Source organism: Palaemon carinicauda, chromosome 9 (assembly GCF_036898095.1).
Source record: "Palaemon carinicauda isolate YSFRI2023 chromosome 9, ASM3689809v2, whole genome shotgun sequence".
Classification (NCBI taxonomy): Eukaryota; Metazoa; Arthropoda; class Malacostraca; order Decapoda; family Palaemonidae; genus Palaemon; species Palaemon carinicauda.
The window spans coordinates 150,973,456-150,983,455 of record NC_090733.1 but is presented as its reverse complement, the minus strand read 5'-3'; positions in this window follow the sequence as shown (position 1 = coordinate 150,983,455).

Genomic DNA, 10,000 nt, shown 5'->3' with positions numbered 1-10,000 from the left:
TACAATAAATTCAACAACGATTTCCTAGTTATATTTAATTCAGCGATATCCTAGTCACAATAAATTCAACAACGATATCCTAATTACAATAAATTCGAAAACGATATCCTAGTTACAATAAATTCAACAACGATATCCTAGTTACAATAAATTCAACAACGATATCCTAGTTACAATATATTCGACAACGATATCCTAGTTACATTAAATTCAGCAATGATATCCTAGTTGCAATAAACTCAACAACGATATCTTGGTTACAATAAATTCAACAACGATATCCTAGTTACAATAAATTCAGCAATGATATCCTTGTTGCAATAAATACAACAACAACATCCTAATTCCAATAAATTCACCAACGATATCTTAGTTACAATAAATTTTACTACGATATCCTGGTTACAATAAATTCAATATCATAGTCACAGAAGTCCAGTTTTATTCAATTAAAGACTATATGAATATTAAGTCTTCCATATTCTTCTAACTTCTTTACACTTGACAGCTCATTCAACATCAATTCCTTTCACTAAAGGATAAAAACGTAAGCTATATATGAAAGCCCCCCCCTCTCTCTCTCTCTCTCTCTCTCTCTCTCTCTCTCTCTCTCTCTCTCTCTCCACCATAGGTCTTTCCCTCAGTGCTGCTGTTTCTTTCCCATTTCCCGTTCCTCTCTTTTTATCGTCTACCTCTTTTTTTCGCAATTCTTCTATTTCCTCTCTTCCTCCCTCTTTGAATCCCCACTTCCCCGTCTGGTTTTCCATTATCCATTTTCCCCATCCCACAACCAAAACGAATTCCGGAGAGCAACAATTATTCTCCAACTCCTTTTACCCCCCTTACCCTCTTTCCCCCTCCCTTTCTAACCCCCACCCTCCTCCTATTCAATCCCCTCATTTCTTGCCATGTACTTCCCCTTCTCTTCCTCACCATCAGCCCTATAAACCCTCACATCTCGCAACCATTTCACTCCTAGGAGATCTAAGCTTACCCCCCCCCCCCACCCACCCCCAACTTTTCCCCTCCCTAAAACGATATTTGTTTCTCTCAAAACCAACATTGAGGAAAGAAACATAAATTACTGGGCCATTACAGCGCTGATGGATTGACATTTAAACTCAACCTAAAGCACCAGTAGCTGTTTATACTTGATCAGTAAACACATTAAATTCATCAAACATTTACAAGTAATATCTTACTTTTCCATCCAACAAGTTAAAGTGGCTTCTCACTTTATTTCTAAACCAGTCCGTTAAGATTATGTATTGGTTTTGAATTTGTGGTAAAGTGGATCACTTTGTTAAAATGAACGTTGAGATTTCTCAAAATAGATAGGCAAAAGTTTAACCTACTAACATGTAAGAGATTAAAGTTGCTTGTCTTCTTTGGGGCTATGTTGTCCTATTGAAAACGTCCTTGTCTACCATTCTGCTGGACTCAGCTTCGAGAACAGCTCTGGCTCTATAGTCTCTTGTAATGTCTGTAACGTTTCCAAGGATGGCGAGTTTAGGGAGGCCTATTTGTCTACCTGTTGAGTCATCCGCAACCATTGCCTGGCCTCCCTGGGCCTAGTTTGGGTGAAGTGGGGCTTGGTCGCTGATGGTCAGTCTCTTGGAAATTTCGCTGTCTCTTTGATCTGCCATTCACGAGCGACCTCTAAACCCTTAATGAAGGCTCCCACCAAACTTCTTGTCATGAATCCGCACACTCATAATACTAATTAAATGGTGCATCTCGGTTCATAAAGTAGCCTATAGTCAATTCTTTTTAGCGAGGCAGATTTGCACCGATTCACAGCGGTGCACTTTTAGCTCGGAAAAGTTACCTGCTCGCTGATTGGTTGCAGAAGATAATTCTAACCAATCAGGTAGCAGGCAATTTTTCCGAGCTAAAAGGGTACCGCTGCGAGTCAGTGCAAATGTGCCTCATTAAAAAAAAAAATTGAGTATAGTTAGTGCGATCAACATATTCAAAAAATTATAGCATTTTATAATCATATTTCATATATTATCAAAGTTCCTTCTTTTCTGTGATATATTTTGCCGCTTTAAACTATGTAGAATATATTACGGCCATTGTAGCTTGCGATGTACATGCCAATATCTTTAGGTTTTTATTCCTCTGACAAACATTTGGGACATGTAATCCGATGGTATTCGGGGGAAGCTAAATGCACAATACATCCTTAATCTCCATGGTACCATCCACCTAACGGATTTTAGATTTACTGCTGTACGACGAAAAATATTCTCCTAATTTCCATAGCTTTGTGTGGATTTATTTGCTCTTTTCTAACTAAAAGGCATACCTTTAAAACATAGTTTACACATTCTTTAAATGACTTCATTGTGTACTTTCTTTCACTAGCCTTTCGCTGGTGACGTGTAGCACATTTATGCGCGGTTAGGGTTTATTGATTATTATTATTATTATTATTATTATTATTATTATTATTATTAATGTACCATATATATACATATATACATATATATATATATACATATATATATATATACATATATATATATATATATATATATAATGTATGTATGCATATAATATATATATATATATATATATATACATACATATACATATATATATATATATATATACATATATATATATGTGTGTGTGTGTGTGTGTTCACGATCAGCTCTCCCCTCCCCTCGGGTTCGGGTCGGGGTGGGGGGGAAGAGAGAATTATATACCCTAATGAGAGGGGGTGAGAGCGCATGTGTATCTATCTAAATATTCGGACCTCATTTTTATGGGTCGCGTACACTACAGTACAGTATCCATACAAAAACCTTCCACATTACATTGCGTCTCTTCAGTACTTTTCAAAAGGCAAGCTTATTCCTACAGGAAAATCAACTCCACAACCTATTCCTCATAGTAATTTGGACTCTCAGATAACACTGGCTGAAGCCCTCTACACCCCCCCCCCCCCCAGCGAATAGGGCAATACTCCCCACGAGCCATTACAAGCTCCACTGAAGAGCTAAAGATTAGGCCTATGCTGAGCCTATATACGCCACTTGCTACATTAATTTTTAATACGGGCGCTGACACCAAAAGGAGATTTGAAAAAATATAAGCTCATAAACATACGAGAAATCTTAGTTCAAATAAATGGGTTCAAGTGCCCCTTGGGATCAGGAGAATTTGCCACAGCAATTAAACTATATAATTAAATAAACAAGTAAATAAATGATTAAATTTAAATATACAGATATATATATACATATTTATGTGAGTATATATATATATATATATATATATACACATATACATAAACATTTTTATATATACATTTATATACATTTATATACCTGTACATACTGAGGAAATTTTTGGATATAGGTAAAGACCATCAAAAGACGCGAGTCGAAGGACATGTCTAAGGCCTTTGTCCTGCAGATGTCTAGTTACAGCTGATGATGATGATGATAATATATGTGTGTATATATATATATATATATATATATATATATATATATATATATATATATATACACACGATTATTATTATTATTATTATTATTATTATTATTATTATTAATAATTGCTGAGCTACAACGCTAGTTTGGAAAAGCAAATTGCTATAGGCCTGAGGGCTCCAACAAGGAAAATAAACCGGTTAGGAAATAAAATGAGGAAAGTACAAGAGATGCAATTACCAATTAAAATAAAATATTTTAAGAACAGTAAAAACACAAAATAACTCTCAAATATAAACTATAAAGAGACTTTACATTATGTGAATATTACCTGTCAATGAAATTCCTTAAAAAACTAATTTTGTATAATCAAGTTTTATAGTTTATATTCATATTTTGATGTTACTGTTCTTAAAATATTTCATTTTTTCTTGTTTCCATTCCTCACTGGCCTATTTTCCCTGTTGGGGCCCCTAGGCTTATAGCATCCTGCTTTTCCAATAGGGTTGTATTTTAGCAAGTAGTAGTAATAATAATAATAATAATAATAATAATAATAATAATTCCAACAACAACAACAACAACAATAATAATAATAATAATAATTCCAACAACAATAATAATAATAATAATAATAATAATAATAATAATATAAAATTCGATAAGCACGTCTCTCTCTCTCTCTCTCTCTCCTCTCTCTCTCTCTCTCTCTCTCAACACGAATTAAATGAAAGATATCCAAGCGAGGAAAAAAAAAAACATTTCAAATTGGCATTCACAGTCCACCAGAGCAATTTATCTTCATTTGCGTCCGTTGACAGAGAACACGCAGCCACTTTTGCTGTTATTCCTGATTTCATCGCCGCTGCTAACAGTGTAATGCCACAGGGCGGGTTCTTGAATATCACGTCGGAATTTCAAACTATTCCATAGATACATTCCAGCAGAATTGAAAGATAGATCTGACAAGACAATGACGTTTACTCCTAAGAGGTTTGTTGTTTTTATTATTATTATTATCATTATTATTATTATTATTATTATTATAATTTGTAGTAGTAGTAGTCGTAGTAGTAGTAGTAGTAGTAGTAGTAGTAGTAGTAGTAGTAGTAAACCTACAACCCTAGTTACAAAAGCAGGATATTATTATTATTATTAGTAGTAGTAGTAGTAGTAGTAGTAGTAAAGCTACAACCCTAGTAAGGGATGCAGCATACTATAAGCCCAAGGGCTCCAACAGGGAAAAATATTTCAATGAGGAAAGGAAATACAGAAATAAATAAACTACAAGAGAAGTATTGAACAATATAAATAAATTTAGGAACAGTAGTAGTAGTAGTAGTAGTAGTAGTAGTAGAATAATTTTATAAGTAATAATAAGGAAATGATAAAATCATTAAAGATGAAAATTAGAATGCCATGATGTTGGATTTAATCATTTTATAATATATGCACGTATCACGAAAATGGGTGATAATACTGGTTATTGTCTATAATGGAAAATATATATCTAGAGTAACAGCACTTAATAAAAACAACTTTTCGGTGTAACTATAAAATTGATCAAGTACGCAACTTACATATAAAGACTTCATAAAAATACTTCATGACTGTAAATGTTACTTGCGCAAGTAACGAAAGTATGAACCATCCTTCGAGGGTTATGAAGTATTCATTACCTCATTCACAAATGTCAAATTATACGCATCTGGAGGAAGAGGTCAGAAAGATTGCGTCATCGTTACAGGAACCTTCAATTGAAGTGACATTACTTACAAAAAGTATTATTACATGAATATGACCCTGTTAACATAAAATGACAGATAAAACTGATAAAATGAAGCCAATTTAAATAGACAGAGAGGTTTCTGTTACATGGACAGAAGCCAAATGAAATTGCAACACTTTGCGTCAGAAACTCAGCCCCGTTTAAACGGACAGACAACTCAATGAGCGGTAGTTACATCAATGCAAGGAACTACTGCATAATCAATAACAGAAACAACTGTATAAGGATTATAAGTAATTTTCACGTTAATGTAATACATTCCAGATTTAAGGACAAACTTCTTGAAATAGTAATTATATTTCAAAATCTGCTGATGCTTAAGATTCACCGCCCCAGACTCTCTCTCTCTCTCTCTCTCTCTCTCTCTCTCTCTCTATCTTTCTCTCGATAAACAAAAACAAAGCAACACTTTCAGATATATCTCTCTCTCTCTCTCTCTCTCTCTCTCTCTCTCTCTCTCTCTCTCCCGATAAACAAAAACAAACAAAGCAACACTTTCAGATATATATCTCTCTCTCTCTCTCTCTCTCTCTCTCTAAACAGAAACAAAGAAAGGAACACTTTCAGATATATATTCTCTCTCTCTCTCTCTCTCTCTCTCTCTCTCTAAACAGAAACAAACAAAGCAACACTTTCAGATATTTTCTCTCTCTCTCTCTCTCTCTCTCTCTCTCTCTCTCTCTCTCTAAAAACAAAGCCAAACAAAGCAACACTCAGATATATCTCTCTCTCTCTCTCTCTCTCTCTCTCTCTCTCTCTCTAAACAAAACCAAACAAAGCAACACTCAGATATATTCTCTCTCTCTCTCTCTCTCTCTCTCTCTCTCTCTCTCTCTAAACAGAAACAAACAAAGCAACACTTTCAGATATACTCTCTCTCTCTCTCTCTCTCTCTCTCTAATAAAAAACAAACAAAGCAACACTCAGATATACTCTCTCTCTCTCTCTCTCTCTCTCTCTCTCTCTCGATAAACAGAAACAAAGCAACACTTTTCAGATATACTCTCTCTCTCTCTCTCTCTCTCTCTCTCTCTCTCTGTGCCGCGCCAAAAAAAAACCGAAATGGCCAGATTACTCCACCATTTTTAGTCCCTCAAGTAATTTATCTCTAATCCAGTAACACAGACTTCCCACCCTCTGACAGTACGAGTCAACCAAACGCATTTAATGCACAAAGTCTGGAAACTCGACGACTAACAAAGCACCTTATTCGCAAATAAAAAGCCAAAGTGACAAAACAACGCCGACAAATACGGTTCTCCCAAGCAACGAAATTAATGCTACCGGGTTCCCTGTCACCCGGGGCCCCCATAAACCCCTTTCCTCAACACACACACACCCTCCTACACGCACACAACTGCTTGCAACTGCCGTGAAGAGAGAGAGAGAGAGAGAGAGAGAGAGAGAGAGAGAATATCTGAAAGTGTCGCTTTGTTCTTTTCTGTTTTCGAGAGAGAGAGAGAGAGAGAGAGAGAGAGAGAATATCTGAAAGTGGTGCTTTGTTCGTTTCTGTTTTCGAGAGAGAGAGAGAGAGAGAATATCTAAGTGTTGCTTTGTTCGTTTGTTTAGAGAGAGAGAGAGAGAGAGAGAGAGAGAGAGAGAGAATATCTGAAAGTGTCGCTTTGTTCGTTTCTGTTTGAGAGAGAGAGAGAGAGAGAGAGAGAGAGAGTGAGAGAGAGAAAGAGAGAATATCTGAAAGTGTCGCTTTATTCTTTTCTGTTTTCGAGAGAGAGAGAGAGAGAGAGAGAGAGAGAGAGAATATCTAAGTGTTGCTTTGTTCGTTTGTTTATATATCATATTATATATATATATATATATATAGAGAGAGAGAGAGAGAGAGAGAGAATATCTAAGTGTTGCTTTGTTCGTTTGTTTATATATCATATATATATATATATATATATATATAGAGAGAGAGAGAGAGAGAGAGAGAGATCTGAAAGTGTTGCTTTGTTTGATTCTGTAGAGAGAGAGAGAGAGAGAGAGAGAGAGAGAGAGAATATCTGAAAGTGTTGCTTTGTTCATTTCTGTTTAGAGAGAGAGAGAGAGAGAGAGAGAGAGAGAGAAATATCTGAGTGTTGCTTTGTTCGTTTCTGATTAAAGAGAGAGAGAGAGAGAGAGAGAGAGAGAGAGAATATCTGAAAGTGTCGCTTTGTTCGTTTCTGTTTAAAGAGAGAGAGAGAGAGAGAGAGAGAGAGAGAGAGTATCTGAAAGTGTCGCTTTGTTCGTTTCTGTTTCGAGAGAGAGAGAGAGAGAGAGAGAGAGAGAGAGAGAGATTAACTAACGGAAGAGTCACGAATAAAAGTTCTCTTTGTACCACCAACAGTTTTTATTTAATTAGGAGTTACAAGAGCAACGAACCCGTCTCCCTCTTCCTCACACCCAACAAAGAAAAGATAAGATTAAAAAATATATATATTTGAAAAATATGAAATTTTAGTTGATCTTTACTATTTTCTTAATCCTAGATTTATTTCCACTTGTGTTGAGTCTCAATTTGTTACTTGATAAGAATTTTCGAGGTCCTGGTTAATCCAACAAAACCTAACATTACCAAACCTAATTTAATTTAACACAACTTATCCTAACCCACTTAACATGCTTCTAGGACTATCATGTATTTATTGAATGGATATATTGAATTTGGGACCCGGCGCTGGGGCCCAGGAGGTCACTCATTGCAAGAAGTGCAACTGAAGGAGTGGAGGGAAAGCCCAGGAGTTAGACAATTGAACTGAATGTGGAATGAAAATGAATAGCAAGACTATCATGAGAAACACCAAAGACAATTCCTGTTTTTTCCAAAAACAACATCCATTCATACACTGAGAATTCGTTTACATTTGAACTGGTCGCATTTGTATAGAAGTGATGAGCCTGTTGTTCTCTTGAGTGATAATCTGGTCATCATAATTGAAAGGTGTATCCCTTCTCGTGTTAAAATACTGAATGAAAGACAAACTCTGGTTCAATGATGATCGTAGACGCGTTTATCTGAAGCACCAGGAGACCTATAATCTTTGGAAATGCAACTGATCAAATTTGATTGGAAATCATGATACTCAACTAAGAGCTGTTATACAGAGTTTATGATTTAACAGAAAAGGAATACAATTTAACCATAAAAGAAACTCTTTCTGGTACATCCCAGGAACGTAAGTGATGGGCCTACCCTTAAATCTGCACTCTTTGCTGTAGATGTTACATTCTTCTTTACTTTAAACCAGATGGCTCCATCATTTACTGTCTAAAAGAAAACGCAACCCTTTAGACTGATGTGTTTGAAAGTTAGCAGAGTAACGAAAAACTCGATCTTCCTCATTCCTGCTTTCCTGAGACTACTCTTCGGTCCCAGGAAATTAAAATACTCTTAATGAACCTGATGCTTATGGAGGTGTAGTCACAAACGGCATCTTTCCCTTGTTTTCTTTATAAAGACCACCGATTTCTTAGCTCCTTAATTAATTATATAGTTTTTTTTAGAAAGACAGAAGATTTCTAAGCTGCTAAGTCAGCTAGAAGAGGTACTTCTTACACTTGTTGGAGAATTGGTAATGTTACTTTATATAGATTTTTATTAAGACACCAGATTTCTAAGCTGCTAAGTCAGCTAGAAGAGGTACTTCTTACACTTGTTGGAGAATTGGTAATATTACTCCATTAGGTATATGCGTTTGTGGTAGCTCTAGTTATCGTCCGATTGTCTTTTGGCGAAACGTCCAAATAAGTATGCTGAAGGTAATAATCTGTTCAATAGTTTACAATTTTGCTTCCGCAGAGGCCTTAGAACATGCGATGCCCTTCTTACAATTTCATATATATATACATATATATATATGTATATATATATATATATATATATACATACATACATATATATATAATATATATATATATATATCGAGAGAGAGAGAGAGAGAGAGAGAGAGAGAGAGAGAGAGAATGGTTCCCAAATTCCAAGTCATTCAAATTTAAATGTAAAGGTTTGTTCTCTGAATAAATAGTATTGTTTGATTAAAAAAAAATCCAATTACGGGATCAATCTTCGTCTGAAAACACTGCGGTTTTACTTTTTATTTAAACTATAATAAAGATTACGATCATATTATGGAAAGTAAATAATGACTCCAGCTCGTTTTTCAAAATAGTTTTTTCACACAAAGCTGGTTCATTATGAATGAAGCTATACAATATTTCACTCCTAAATTGCAAAGTCAAAATATTTTAGCATAATATTTTTACCAAACTCACACATATATGTGTATATATATATATATATATATATATGTATATATATACAGTATATATATAGATAGATAGATAGATAGATATATTATATATACATATATATATATATATATATATATGTATGTATATACAAATATATATGTATGTATATACAAATATATATGTACATATACGTATATATATATATATATATATATACGTATATATAAACTGTATGTATGTTATTATCATTACTAACTAAGCTACAAACATAACTTGAAAACCCAAGATGCCTATAAGCCAAAGGACTCAAACAAAGAAAGTCCCCCAGTAAGGAAGGAAAATAAGGAAACAGATAAAAAAAAGAGTACCTAACCCATGACAGTGAATGACCATGGTACAGAGGCTATGGCATTACCCAAGACTAGAGAACAATGGTTTGATTTGGGAGTGAACTTCTCTTAAAAAGACCTGCTTACCATAACTAGTCTCTCTTCTGCCCTTAGAGGAAAGTAGCCACTGCAAAATTATATTGCTG